The following is a 16,426-nucleotide window of genomic DNA, read 5'->3' as shown; positions in this document are numbered from 1 at the left end:
TGCCTTTTGTGTCTGGGGGCCATTTTTCAGACGCTGCTGAGTACCGAGAATCGGCCTCGCGGCATCCCCGGGGGACTTCGGGAGCCAGCACAAAACCACACACCCCACATGATGTACAGTATACGCACGCACGTATACGCTAGACAGACACACGCCCCCATGAGCATGCACACTCACACACACACACGCATGCACACATACACAAACACACACACGCGCGCACAACCTGATCGTCACACACATCATCCCCCTTGATCCGCTGAGCCAGGAGTGAGCCTTAAGACAAGGAGTGACGACCAGGACAGCTGCAGGGTTTGGAAGCCAGTCTTAGCTAGTCCTCCCCCACCAGCACCACCACCACACCAAGCCACCCCACCTTCAGCCAGCCAAACAAGCCATTGTTTCTGGCCGGAGCCTGTGGTATTTCATTTGTCATGAAATGGATATACAGACACGGGAACGAGCACGAGTCACTTTCTCCAAAAAAGACATTGGGTGCTGCTGCTGATAGCGGCCACTGCTGTTGTGGCTGGCCAGGCTACTTATTGCTTCACACAACCCTCTCACACACTCACACACACACACACACACACACACACACACACACACACACACACACACACACACACACACACACACACACACACACACACACCACACACACACACTCAACCACCAAAAAAACCAACATCCTTAACCTTCTAAAGCAGCTTGCCACAGCACCCGTGCAGAACAACTATTAATAAACCTGCGTTTCCCAAGGTGGAACCATGCAGGGTGGAATCTGAAGGGTATTGTTTTCCAAGGAGGCTGAAGAAAAAGAGAGAATATAATTATGTACAGAGAGGGAGAGGGAGACAGAGAGGGTGGCTGGCATTACATGCTGCCAATGTGTTTTTAAACTCCCCCACGATGTTTCGTTGCTTCGATTTCTGGGGGGGGGGAGCGGGGGGGGGGGGGCATTAGGCAGGTAGGTCGTTAACATCCGACAGTCGCTGCCAGCTAGCCGGCCCCCGCAGAGAATGGCTCCGCTCTAATGGGTCTTATGACATCGTATATGCTGTATGCTCCCCCCGTCCGTCCACCGTATAATTAGCCAACCTTTACACATTTGCGTGGCCACTAGACGTTAATCCACTGACAACATGCCACGTCTTAGACCGACTCTCAACACGTAGTTAACGGGCCGAAAAAAAAAAAGGTGTCTTGACGGATTGACAACGCACCCTGCTTCATGCGCTGTGGCATTTACATGAAATTGCTGAGGACTCGGGAGGCCATTCCAGCCTGAGGCCTCCATCATCTATAAGTCCCCCCTCCTAACCTCGCCCCTCTCCTCCAGTCCAACAGAGTTCATGGTCAGAAAACAATACCCCTCTATCTCTGTCAAGGGCATTCCTTGGCACAACAATAGGACCGTCTCCTCCACCCTTCCCCCCCCCCCCCCCCCCAATATTTCCCTCCCCCCCGCCCCCCCCCTTTCCCCATTCTCCAGCCATTCCATCAAAGAGCATTCCTGATCCAGAGCCCCCTATAAGCCCGTCGCCCTGGGCCTGTCCATGTGACACGACACGGGCAGACAGTCATCTTTAAGAAGTGATTCACTCTGGTATCCAAAGCCTAGAGAGGCTCTGGCTGCCAAGATACCCCACATAGCCATGCATGGGGCCAGGTACGCGAACAGCTGCGCCACAAACAATAAAGGCAGAAAAATGGGAGGCTCAGGCACTCGATCGGGGGTGGGGTGGGGGTGGTTATGGGGGGGTGGGTGGTTATGGGGTGGGGTGGAAGATGCAGCCCTCATGGCCTAACCTCCCTCTCAAGCGTGGACCTATAGTCACCTTGAGCCAGTTGGTGCCTGCCTGCCTGCCTGCCCGGCGAGACAATAGAGCACCATGGTGTGGCCACCCGTTTTGAATGCCATCGATGCACTGAAAGGGACAACGTCGGGTTTAATCAGAGCATCGAATGCTCTCAGTAGTCGTCCACTCTAACTGACCTTATACCAAGATCTCAGTAGAGAGGTTAACCCATTCTGACCTGAGATCAGATTCATACGAGGTTTCCGCCGGACAAACACTGGGTCTGATGAACCCATTCTGACCTGAGATCAGATTCTAAAAATGTCAGTCGCTCTTCGATTTTTCAAAAATAGCAGACCTACAAGCTCGTATCGCGCCACTCGGTGGCGCGATATGAGCTTGTAGATCTGCTATTTTTCAATAGCTAAAGCATAACATGATGCCAACACCAAAATGGGTGCCCGTTCAGAATGGGATAAGACTGATATGAAGTTAGAGGGAGAACGTCTCTGATGTGTGCTCTAATCCAGCGGTGGGCGACTTTGACGATGGAGAGGCCACTGTATTTCCACACTCACTCCAGAGGGCCACATTGCAGCGCGTTTTGACCTTGTAGATCGGCTATTTTCTTCCTATATGAAAAGTAAAATTCTTATTTAATTTCAAGTGCATTTAGTTATAGCTATATAATGTTAACTTTATAAAGTAAATACAAACACATTGGACATAAAAGAAAACTTTTGAATAATATAGTCATTAAAACTCACTCAGTGCCACAGGACGCCTAATGACGCCTCCCCCTTATGCTACGTATATATAAGCTAAGTAATTAAAGCGCGTCATATTTGCCTGTTTGGAATTGTAACCGAAATCAATAATATATCAGCATTCTGATATTAATCTGCAGGCCGCATTAAGTGATGGTGGGGGCCGCATGTGGCCCCCGGGCCGCCAGTTGCCCATGTATGCTCTAATCTCTTTAGGTGAGGTGTTGGGAGCATAATAGGAAAAAAAAAAGCTGCATCTCCCATTTTATTTGGATAGGGTTATGCATGTCTAGCCAGAGGATCATAACAGAACAGCGAGTCTATGACGTATGCTGGCCCTAACCTGTTCAGAGCTTTATAAACAAGTAGATAAGACTATAAAAGCTCTGGAACTCTGGAAAACACAGGGAGCCCTCTCCATTGTTTTTGTTTGTAGTCTAGCAGGAGAGTTCTGAATACGCTGCAGCCTTTCAATGGACTTATTAGGAGAACCTGGTCCATCCTTTAAAGCAGTCCAACGTACTTGGGATAAAAGCATGAGTTCCAGCAGTTCCAGAGTTAGGAATGGTTCTACTCTGACAATATTTGAGTCTTGAGAGCATGCTGTTTTTGTCCCTTTTGTTTATATGGGATTTATAAAACTCAAAGTCTAAAATAACACCTAGTAGTCCAGCGGCTGGGGGTGTGGAGTGGGACATTTCGTATAATAGTTTTTGCCAGAAGGCTTGTTACTTCTGTTTCGATCAAGGGAGTCAGGTTGGACTTTTTTTTTTAAGAGCTGGGAAAACCTCACCCCTTTCAGTAACTATAAGATTTATAATCTTTCCCTGATTTAATTTCATAAAGTCACAGCCTGACTGGGTCCTGGAGTGTTGCGTATACCGAGGCCACGCATGTCGGACTAACGGGATGTAGGAGTTATGAGCGGTCCCTGGGGGCCATCACTGTATGGGAATATACTGTAGCTCTTCCCGGGATCTTTGAGTGCTGCTGTGTTAGGTCAGATGAGTGTGCCACAGCAGGGATGGAGCTCTCTCCCATCCCTGCAGGACGCATAAGGACAGCAGGTGCTTGAGTATAGGGGCAAAAAGGATTATGTAAGGAAGAACGTCATCCCAGTAATGGACTGCTTGTGATGATACGGAGGTGTCTATATAGCCCAGGTCCCAACAATCAGACGTTCCACTGCAGCTGCCAGTGCCCTGAATGAAGACAAGCTAAAATAATTAAACCCCAAAAAAACGAAATAAAACGGTCTGTAAGAATCCCAAGTATAGCTGCTCAAATGTTACTTTACTTGCACCACAGTCATTCCATTCCAGAAGTTGTGGGAGGGGCCATTAATGTATCTTAAATCTGTGTAGAATGCATGTGTAAGAAAGAGCCCAGATCAGGCGTCTCTTCTTGGTTTTTAAACAGCTGGAACTACTTCAACTTGTAGCGTGGGCAAAGCGTTTCCGTTGTTTTTTTTTGCCCACGCTACAAGTTGTTTAAAAAATCACACCCGTGTGAACTGAGTGGTGCAAATCCACCCCCCCCCCCCAACTCTCTCTCTCTCTCTCTCTCTCTCTCTCATTAGCAGGCAGCAGGCACAGCACTACCCCTCTCTCTGTTTCTGGCGCCCCCTACTGGTATTAATAAGTCACATACTCGTGCTCATGACCACTGATACATACATAGGTAGGTGTACACGGACATTGCTGGTTGTAGGAGTGGTTGCACCACTCAAAAACAGAAAGATATGCTACTGTCTGGTCATAACTGAAGAGCGTGTGACTGATATGTGCAGGTTATTGGAGGGAGATGATTGGTTCCAGCCTTGAGGAGGCTAGTTTAAAATGCAGCTCCTATGAGATTTCCTCCTCGTTCCACACCAGCTAGAATGTCTGTAGAATGTTTGTTAGAGCTGTTCTCCTGCTGTGTTTTGATTAGGTGTTAGGTTATAGTGATTTGTCTTTTGGTTTTATTTGATTAGGTAATTTATGTCTAGTTCCCTTTGTTTATTGCTTTAGCTTTCAGCTCACCCTGAAGTCAATGGTTTTTTATTAAAACCTGTAAAAAAGGCAACAACCTTGGTTGTTGTTGGTGCATGCATGGTTCTTAGGAGCCGGGAAGAGGCGAGTCCCATGCATAAACACGTAACACTGAGGTTACAGTAACACAATGAAACGGCATAAAACCTGAAAGAATTAGTGGCAGTGATGAAAAAGAAGACCTTGTAGTGATATTGTAGGTATTATGTATTGTTTCTTAATACTACAGTAGACCTCTCCAGTCCACTACAGGGTGGGGAGCAGGAAGACTTTATTTTTACCCCCTTCCTTGGGAGAAGTGCATGGCACACATTCTTCTACCAAGATGGTGCAAGCCTGCTCGACACATGGGCAGCCGTAAATAAGACAATGGCATGTCGCTCTCTTCAGAGGCACCTCGTCTGGAAGCCCCTACAGCTACACACTGCCTGGAGGTCGTGTGAAGGAGGTGTCAGCCCATCAAGAGGCCTGACACTCTCTCTCTCTCTCTCTCTCAGATGTTACATTGGAAATGTTGCACCATACCAGAGACACAGAGACCACAAATCATGTAGAAGGAGACAGGGCAGATATTACCTCACCTTAAGTGTTTACATAAACTCCAGTGAACCAAAGCCTTGGGAAGTGGTATGACTCTTGAAGCAGGTCCTGGCCCACTCCGTGACTCCCCCGAGTGATTTATGGAGATACAATCTAAGCAGATCGTCCATCATAAATGGAGAGATTAAATGAATACACTTGCAGTCTGCAGAGGTATAGCAGCTTATCCACATAAGTTAAGTACACCTCTCCATGTCAAAGCAAGGCATAAGAATACCTCACTCTCAATCTAAGCTCGAAGAAGGTGAAGGACTTTCAGAGGGCGAGTGGGATTGCGTCTCTCTATCACTTATTCTATTCCACTATTTCACGATAGAAACAAACAAACAAAAACAAAAAAACATGCAAAAGAGTTTGAGAGAGAGAGAGAGAGAGCTAAACCGAGACAGAAAGAAGAGAGATGCGGCGAGAGAGAAGAGCGTGAGGATGTTTGTTTGGAACTTGTTAACTTTCCCATTCCCATGTTATGCTTTAGCTATTGAAAAATAGCAGATCTACAAGCTCATATCGCGCCACCGAGTGGCGCGATACGAGCTTGTAGGTCTGCTATTTTTTGAAAAATCGAAGAACGACTGACATTTTTAGAATCTGATCTCAGGTCAGAATGGGTTCATCAGACCAGTGTGTGTCCGGCGGAAACCTCGTATGAATCTGATCTCAGGTCAGAATGGGTTAACTTTCCCCCCTGGCCCGGCCCAAACAGAGAAAGGCACGGAACGTGAGGTTAACGGAGGACTAGTACAGAGAAAGGAGAGAGAGAATTTACCACAGCAGCTCAGGAGGGGCGCTCATTACGATATTAAACAAGATTTAATAAGTGAGAGTGATTTGATGAGGTGATTATCCCGGTCCATTAATCAAGCAGGCTTCTGGCCTCACTGTAATATGGCCCATCTTTCCCCTCTACAGTCTACATCCAAAGCCTCTTTAGATGCTGAGCTCCTTACTGTACCAACGCCGATGCAGAAACAACAAGAGGGGGAGGAGGGGGGAGAGGACATATCTCTCAACCCTGTGGGCACTTTGAACACCCACTCATCCTGCCACACACAGTCACACACGCACACACACACACACACACACACACACACACACGCCTCCCCATCTCATGCGTCTGAGAGATTGAACCCCTTAGCGTTTGGGTCAGAAAGTCTAAAGTCTAAAGCGGCGGAGACGTATATAAGAGGGTGATAACTGCTGTGATATTAACGAGAAAGCATCTGTCGGCATTAGGGGTTTAGAGCTGAGGAGGGAACAGAAGGAGGCCGTGTGAATTCCACTGGATCGTTGGGTTCCAGCGCCATGGAGGGGACTTAAAATCCCCCCGTCTATATTATGCTCGTGTGTGTCTGTGTGTCTGTGTGTCTGTGTGCCTGTGTGTGTGCGCACGCATCTGTGACACTACCACACTGGATTGTCAGATGTCACTAAATGCTTCTAAGGAAATTGAACTATAATGCTTTAGGGTGGCATGTGTGATGCTGGTGGAAAGTAACTAAGTACATTTACTCAAGTACCGCAATTGTGAGGTACTTTACTGGAGTTTGTCAATTTTTCTAAACATTTTACTTATACTCCACTACATCTCAGAGGCAAGTCGATGAACGGCAAGCGTGGGAGCACTTGCCGTAGCACTATATAGTATATATATATATTCCACTGTTAGGTTCCTAGCTATTGTATGATTCATTCATGACTATTTTTATGTATTTGATGTATTACCATGTTTTTGTTCTTGTTTAATGTACAGTAAATCGCTCTGGATTAAGAGTGTCTGCTAAATGCCTAAATTGTTTAACTGTGGGAGCTGCTCCACTGTGTGTGAACACCATGAAAAGACGCAGTAGCATGTAGAGTAAGTAAATTGTTATAATGCAGTGTTCCTTTGAGACCAAATATCAAACCAGAAGATGAGATCAAACTTCGTCATCGCTTTCAAAGCTTTCTTTTATTGCCAAGCCACGGTTAAAAGGCAGACATTATAATTATAAAAGATACTGTTGCTTCATTATCATTACACAGAGTATAGTATAGTATAGTTGCGAACGCAATGAGCACTAACTATGAGACCCTGCAGATCGTGTCTGTCTGTCTGTCTGTCTGTCTGTGTGTCTGTCCCACTGTGACACCACCAGCTGTAGCACACACACACACACACACACAGTAGAAAACTTTACTAACTAAATAGAAAAAAAAGTACGTAATTTATTCTAATTGTTGTTATTGCAATTTACGAGCTGCGTTCGCTTCCCGCGTTTGCGCGTCTTACTTGTATAGTATAGTATAGTATAGTATAGAATACTTAAAACAGTTAAAACAGACCATAACCTTACAATACAATGGAGGAGAAAAACATTTCAAATGCTCAAGTGGAAGAAGATGACCTCAAAGCAGGCATGGGGACGAAGCTGGTTCCGGGAAACTGGCTGAGCGTATTAACACAATAAACACGGAAAATATAATACAAGAATGTTTTTTATCAACATAATCCAGAGAGATGAGAACAAACCAACCTGGAATATAATCCCAAGGAGGAGGTCCCCTGGTTATCTTTCATCAGTCTCTGTGCAAACACACACACACACACACACACACACACACACACTCTATTTCTCATTTGCGCGTAATCAACAGATAATCTTTAAGAGGATGCTGTCACTTCAGCAGCTACATCTGCACCGAAATCTCCCCCTTGTTTTTTTTCTCACCAGTGAGATGAATAATAAGCAAACTGGCTTAAGCACCCAATTTCTCCTCAACTTAAAGCTTTAAGGGCTATAGGGGTCATACAGTGTGCTATAAGCATAATGAATAAAATGCTTCAGTTCTTCTGCATCGTGATTCGTTGTGAGCTTGCATATCGCCTATTTTCGGCTTGCGATGCTCGTCGTGCGAGTATAAAATAAGTGTTTAGTACATTGTCAAAAACAATGTTATGGCTCGATGAAAATAACACATTTTCGTATAAAAGTATAAATTAGGCTTTGAGGTTTACTCAAAGGGCAGATGCAGCATTTGGTCGCTGACAGTCTGGGGGCTGTAAGACAATGTCGCCTTGGTGAGTAACTTTCACTCTCTCTCCCTCTCTCTCTCTCTCTCTCTCTCTCTCTCTCTCTCTCTCTCTCTCTCTCTCTCGCTTTCCGTGTATCTAAGCAGCGTAATTTGAGTAAATGACAGGGGAACATCTGCTGTGCATAAGAGAGAGGCCAACACTTTAACATGCAGATGTCTCTCTCCATCTGCATTAATTCAATAATTACTGCAATAGAGGGAGGACGGGGGGGGGGGGGTGTTTTTTTTTTTATAGCTTAAGACAATGTTATCTGTGCCAGTTGGAATTGGGAGGGTGAAACATAGGGAGGGAGAGAGAGAGAGAGAGAGCTGTATAGATGTGGTTTGGGGGAGAGGAGGGGTAGATTATTATACCATTTAGCCAGAGCAAGCTGTCACATTGCGGAGAATCCCACTAATTCCGCCGTGCCCTTGGAGCGTCACTGGCAGACTTTGAGTGACCGCTGATGCCTCAACGCCATCACACCACCACCACCACATGACCAATCCACTTCACCACACACACACACTATACACACACGCACGCACAAATGCATGCACGCACACACACAAACACACACACACACACACACACACACACACAGACACGCAGACACTCACACACGCAAAGAGTACAAGGATAGTAACTAGTAAGATTGATGCATGAAAATGCATGTAAATCCTTTTCGGATTATATCCGTATCATGTGAACCTGCAAACATGAATAAAGTTATTACACCGCACAACATTGAGCAAGCGGTGAGGGGGCATGGCGAAAGGGCAAATCGCCAGTATACGTTCCAGATGGAATTCAATTAAGGAGGGCTAATTCTCAAGAGACGTTTAAACACTATCCTGCTTCTTAAAAACAAGAAATGACTAGAAAGGTCATATATATCAGCTTGCATACCATTCTCTTGCATATTGTACATTCGTAGGGCTTTCTGTAGTGGCGTTTGCAGTCTCTAGTCATGTAGCCTGAGCTAACGTGTTAGGTTTCTGGTCTAGAGGGGCGGGTCGCGGCTGAGATTTGCGCACGCCCTGATTGGATCTCATCGATCTGTCCGTCACCCCCGGCCCCTCCTCTCCCCCCTAGTGCAGCGCTACGTCACATGATTTGGAGCAACGCCCACCCGGAAGGGTTGACTCCCACTTTTAAACCAGAGCGGCCAATGCGTTCCTCCAGGCTTTCAGTTTTTGCACCAACAAAAATGAAAGCCTGGTACCGAGGCTACTAGTCATGGTGCGGCGAGGGAGGAGAGCGGGCTTATAGTGTCCCATTGGCCGTGGGGTTTAGTGTCCCATTGGCCGTGGGGCTTAGTGTCCCATTGGCCGTATAGTCTCCCATTGGCTCTAGAGGCCAGCCAAGGAGAGTGTGCTACTGTACATACAGTAAGCCCCCCCTCACTCCTCCAAAGTGTTGGCCCTGCACCTTCACGGCCACATGACAACAAGACTAGTGCAGAGTGATCAGATGGGCCCCGCAGGCTAGCCTTGGACAATGTAAGGAGGCTGCTGCGTCTCATAGATGTTGCCTAAAATCTGATTTATCCAGCTGCAGTCGTTAGATTGAATGAAGGCCTTTGATCATCTAGATTAGAATGGCCTTTTTATGGCCAGCGCTTGGGGCGATGGCCTTCCGTGCCCCCTTTTATTGATATGATCAAGGTGTTATATAATAATCCAACAGCTGTGGTGCTGCTTGTGGGCAAGAACTGCTCCCCCTTTTTGCCATCAAGGCAGAGTTGACCCCTGAATCCATTACCGTTTGTGCTTTTTCTTGAGCAGCTGGTACAGACCATTCGTCAGTCACCCGTATTTTGTTCGCATTCTCTATGAATGGAACGCGTCATCATGTTTCATATACATATGCAGACCACCTGATAACAATGCCATGCAATGTATATCCCACAAATACTGTCTATTTTTATCATTATGGTAAACCATCTGGGGTTAAAATAAATTGGCAGAAATCTGTTTGGTTACCACTGAACCAGGTGATGATCAAGGCACTCATCTGTCGGATCCTTCTATTCTGGTTGTCAAGAATTGTCCATGTCTGGAATCACAAATATTCCCTTGATTAAAGCAGTAGTTGTCTCCGCCAGGACGAAGGTATGGCAGAGATAACTTTGATCGAAGCAAAACTGAGAACCCCAGCAGAACCTCTTCCCCCAGATGTTCAGATCAGACTGTTATAGCACCACCAGGAGGCCTATTAACACATTTTTTGATATTCCGCCGGCGCCTACTACAGATGTTGTCCAGACATCATGTGAATCCATGCGATCGAGACATATTCCATCCGGATTGGCTCAAATTGGCTTTCAAAGTTTGGCTTCCAAAGGAGCTCAAAATTGGCTCCCAAAAGAGCACTTTTTCTAGTCAAATATAATTTTGGTAACACGCTCAAGAAAATTGTTTCTGATTTAAATAGCCTGCTCCTCATAGCCAAATTAAATGCAAAATTCCTTTTCCTTTTTCCTTCTTCCTTTTGTGACGGCCCCTGGGGCTTTTGCCAGGGTTCTGTGTGCTGTATGCATAATTGTTTTGCAGGATGTTGGGTGGTGCTGGAAGTAATCAGAGGAAGGGGAGACACCTGGCCACTGTCTCCTCTTTGTATAAAACACCTGCCCTTTGCGTGGGTCTTCTCTTCATTCCTCTCTAGGCCACAGGAGAGGCAACAGAAGAGCATTTCTGATTGATTGCCTTGATTAATTGATTTAGAGTTGACTAGCTACTTTTGGGCAGCATGTTAACCTGCCTATTTGTGTTAAACTATTAGCTTAACTGTTCATCATTTGTTAATAAACACAAGACTTTTGGGCCAAATGTCAGGGATGAATTTTTGACCCAGTCCAGCCCTGATGATTATCAGTCCCGAACGGAATCCGTGGCCGCGTGTTCAGATGAGAACTCTGTGGAATTACAGCGGAGAACAGAGTGTGTACAAGCTCTGATAGTTGTGTATAATTTATCGTGTCCTAATCCTATGCTTCCATTTGGTGACAATTTGGCCGTTTACAGACGCGACCAACAAACCGTGTTTTCCGTTGCAGATGATCATCCACTATAGGAATGAACATCACGAACGTACATGAAAGCCATTAAAAGAAAAATACTATGGAATTTTATAAACTGGGTGAATTCAATTAGAACTAGAAAAAGTGCTCCTCAGGGCACAGGTGTCCACCAGGGCAGGTCAGGTTGTGGCATCCTGGTGGCGCTATAATAAGCCAATGTGAAAAGGGTGCCATTTCTTCTTACGCCTTGGATGGCATTGGATGATTTGAGGCCAATGTGAAAAGGGTGGGATATATTCCTCCGCCTAGTAGGAACGGAATTGCACAGAATTACAGAATGTGAGGACATTTTCCTGGTTTTCTCTTTTTAGGGGCTGTTTTAGGCTTAGATTTAGACTTACCGGTATGTTAAGGGTAAAGGGCAAGACCACTTTATTAGAGGTTTGTATTGTATTCTGCCCTTGTTTGACTTATTTCACTCTGTTGTGCAGTTTAATAGAGAATGAATAAATAAAAATAAGGTCTCATTGACTTCCATTGTATCCGTAAACAGATCTCAAAGTGAACATGGTCGACCCTATTGTAAACAAGTGTAATGCTTTATGGTTATCATTTTTTATAAACAATAATTCCCTATAGTACTGGGTTTCCTGATGTGATACTGTATATTGTCAGAATCCGCTTTTGTTGCATTCGTTTATGTGCTAAAAGAGTGACTTTGAGACCCTATTTTTATTTCTTAATTTGCTATTACACTGCACAACGGAGTGAAATAAGTCATACATTGGACTAGTTTGAACATAACAAGGTAAGAAAACAATCCAATCCTCTAAAAAAGTAGTCTTGCCCTTTAAAATTAGGCATGTAGATCTACACACCTACGGAGAGAGAATTTTAAAATCACCAGGGATTGGCAACCAGGGAAACACAGACCAAGGTTATGGCATGTTTCTAAAAACAGACTTCACCTGAGTGAGTCTGTCCTATAATGACATTAAATGTCATTGTAAATTTGACAATGTACTGCAGGCCAATCATAGTTTGGCCAGCACCAACAATTGCAGTAAAACATAATGTACCAAAAGGTATGAGTTGACATTTTTACTGCGATAATTACCAAGAGGTGATTTTCAACATCTCAAATTCACTGAAAGCATTTATAAAGCAATCTGATAAATCTGATTATAATGTCAATGAATGAATGAAAGACTCTGTCTGTCTGTGTGTGTGTCCGGTTGTAATGCAAGTAACTCGAGAACCGTTTGCCCCACCGACTTCAAATTCGACACACGCATTCCACATCCCCACAGGGAGTGCAGTGCCTGATATCGAGTCGGTCGGACCCACGGTTGTCCAAAACCACCACAAAAGGCTCTGGTCAGGCTCTGCCAGTAGGCCTAATGAGCCCAAGTCCCCTCACCTCACCTGTGTAATTTCCAGCCTCTGCCTCAGCCAATTGATTGCCATGGCAACCCCACACCTGCCAATTGATTACTTAACCAGTCCACATTTTACAGTCAGTTTGCACTCTTCAGACACAGGCAGACAGACAGATACAAAGATCTCTATGTGGGACACAGACAGATAGTTAAAACGGGTGCTATGACAATGGGTATATTATTAGGTTCCCAAGTTGCATCGTTCTCAAGTAGGCCGGTGGCCGACAGGCATGTACAGGTCTAGTCTATCTATAAATGCACCAAGTCTCTGTCTGTCTGTGTGTGTACGGTTGTAATGCACATAACTCGAAAACCGTTTGCCCCACCGACTTCAAATTCGACACACGCATTCCACACTACCGCAGGGAGTGCAGTGCCCAGTGTCAAGTCAGTCGGACCCACTCTAGGTCGTCCTCAGACGAGCCTTCCATAGTTGCTTCCAGTCATCCTTCCAGAAGTCCCTGACTTTCTTCAGAGCAGTGCCTCGGACCCACGGTTGTCCAGAAACGCCCCAAAAAGGCCTCTGCCCGGGCTCTGGAGGGCCCCTGCCCAGGGTCCATATAGGGAGCTGGCCTGTTATGACATCATTCTGACGTCTGCATAGACTCCATATTTGGGCATGCCTGACAAAGAACTCCATATATTGGCATAAAAGGGACACAGACATAATATCTGGGTGGGGCATGCATTTCCAACTTGCATCGTTCCAAGTAGGCCAGGCCCTCTACACGGGCACCACTGTAGAGGCTCCAACGGGCACCGCTCTAGTTTTATTTAAAAAAAAACAGGCATTGCTACAGACAACACAAGAATGGAACTGGAACTCACATACATTCGGAATCTTTGATACTCTCAAAGTTGTGTGACTGGTTGCTACCGAAGATGAGTCTATAAGGCCTGCTCCACAAAAGAGCAGTGCACCCACAATCAATGACACATACATACATAAATGACACAAACCTCACTCATCCATGCCCGCTAAACATAGAGACAAAGGAAAGTATTTGTATACTTGGCAGGCTAACTTCCTTTGATTGCGGCAGTGTCGCTGTAGGAAACAATGCGCGTGGACTATTTATACACCAAGGAGAAAGAGAATTCCTCTTAGAGGAAAGCTCAGAGGAGCCAGGCTATTTAGAGACTTACACTGTCCAATCCTCCATTTTAATTCAACTCTGAGAGTGTACAAAACAACACGCACACTCTCAGAGTTACAAGTGGATACATTAGTACTGTGCACTGACTGATTGGACAATGGAATGCTTTACTGTGCTCTTCCCCAGAACACTTGCACTAGCAGATATAAGGTTCCTTTAGAGCAGTAACCTTTGTGCAACAAGGAAAGGTAAATCCACATGCATTATTCCACATGAGGTAAAACCACATAAGGTAGCGAATCTAGCGATGCTTTCCTTGCTTCCTTGCCCATAGCTGTTAAACTGAAAAATTACCTGACAGTTTCATTGTCGCATCTTTTGATGTGCCACTGTACGATATGTTCCTGAACATCATACCCAGGCAGACATTTCAATCTGATGGCAAATCTCTTCCCGAGCCGCAATTTACACAACGAGTGACCCGACACCGGAGGCAAAATGAATAAACAATATCGAAATCGAGGCCAGGTTTTCCGTCAAAACTATTCAGTCACTGCCTCATTCATACAGGTTGCTGCCGTTATTTGCACTGAAAAATCAATCTTGCTCTGAATATTTGTAATATTCACATTTTGTGTAGATGAAGGCTACTCATTGGTAATGATACAAACATCAGTTTAACAATACATTTGAATATCAATAAAAACTAAGTGAAAAAAAAATATATTTGAATATACATATTCATATTGTTGGGCAACTTAATCCGATCGCATGGATAAAGAAAAGCCCCGGGTGTAAGGACCTTTACTGTACGTTCGTCTCTCCTGTCTGAAAAGTGCCCAGTCAGCCACTTCAACACTAGCATCGCTATTCCTGCAGGCATGCCATAATAGGCCAACATTCAGCAAAAATAGGTGAAACATTTTGCAAAAATAGCATGCAGATCTGCTATTTTTAACGAACGAGATTTGACGCAAGGAGGGAACCAAGTATAGAGCCCTGGAGGACCCCGTTCACCGAAGTATAGGGTTTGAATGGTTAAAGAGCAACAAATCCCTGCTCGCTAAACCCACCCAAGCCCGACCTTCATTAGCATAGCTAACAAACTCCCTGAAAGAGCAACATCGGAGGGCGAGGACAATGGTGGAGTCTATTAAAGGGGGGGAGAGGAGAGGAGGGGAGAGAGCTATTGTTCTGGTCTGATTTAGCCCCTCGGTGTCACCCTGCAACTGTTGTCACTTCTAAGTTTAGCCGGGCGTCCTAGAGGGGACAAGGAGAAGGAGGAGAAAGAGGTGGGGGGGATGAGGGGAGACGAGATGAAGGGATGGTTGAAGGGCCACGGAGGAGAGTGATGGAGTAGAGAGGCAGAGTGGAGGATGAAGGCTGTATGGTGGATAACGCTGACGTATATGTACACAATTGGGGCACGATTACAAATTTAACCCATTCTGACCTGAGATCAGATTCATACGAGGTTTCCACTGGACACACACTGGTCTGATGAACCCATTCTGACCTGAGATCAGATTCTAAAAATGTCAGTCGCTCTTCGATTTTTCAAAAATAGCAGACCTACAAGCTCGTAGCGCGCCACTCGGTGGCGCGCTATGAGCTTGTAGATCTGCTATTTTTCAATAGCTAAAGCATAACATGATGCTAACACCAAAATGGGTGCCCGTTCAGAATGGGTTAAGTAGAGGATGAATTGCCATACCAATAATTAACGATTTAATTGTGTTTTTTTTGGCATTGAACATGGGAACATATGAATACAATATTAATTTATGTTTGGTTTTTATGCTTCATATCACAAATTGCACAGGGAAGATATGACAAATACTATATTTTTTATAGTTAATTTTCTTTGTTTTTTAATATAGCTGATCTCATCTACAAGCTTACAGCACGTCACGAGTGTTCATTTAACCACATGAACCCTATAGCTTCCCTATTCTGGGAATGAACATTTGATAAAGGAGCAGCCAAAGTAAAAGGGTATATGACAGCCGTAGGTCTGAATCCCACAGAGAGTGACAGCGAGTAGCTATGAACAGTAGAGTAGATCATTATCAGAGACAAAATTACCACTGTGAACCAAGACACGACGAGAAACAAAAGAGGGGGACAGTCGTCGGAGGAGCAGATAGATTAGCCCAGCTGTTGGCTCATAAAGCGTCCGTGGGGTGAGGCGTTAAGCCCCCCAGTGAAAGCAGAGCTTAGGTGGGTGACACAGGGCAGCAGACCATGCTCGGTCCACTGTGGCCTCCGGCACAGGGCCCGAGCCAAAGCAAAGACACATGGATAAACAGTGGGAGATGAAGCTCCATGCCTGCAAAGCCCACAAGGCTAAGACGGCCGGCCAGGCAGGCAGGCAGGCAGGCGGGCAGGCGTCAACCACAGCCCCCCCCTGCTCACCCCTCAAGCCAGGAGTGGAGACAAGGCTTAAGGCTTGGCTCGATAGCAGCACTGTCAAGTGAAGGGACTAAGGGAGTGGGTGGTAGACATTGTCTCAGTCAAGTCAATGAGTTCATCAGCAAGAATGTGGATTTAGATACACTGGGGGTCGGCTCAAGGGAGTATGAAGAGAATTACATTGGTTCTTGGCATGCATAAA

This window comes from Protomyctophum parallelum (assembly GCF_964188405.1).
Source record: "Protomyctophum parallelum genome assembly, chromosome: 19".
NCBI classification, from domain to species: Eukaryota; Metazoa; Chordata; class Actinopteri; order Myctophiformes; family Myctophidae; genus Protomyctophum; species Protomyctophum parallelum.
This window is presented reverse-complemented; position numbering follows the sequence as displayed.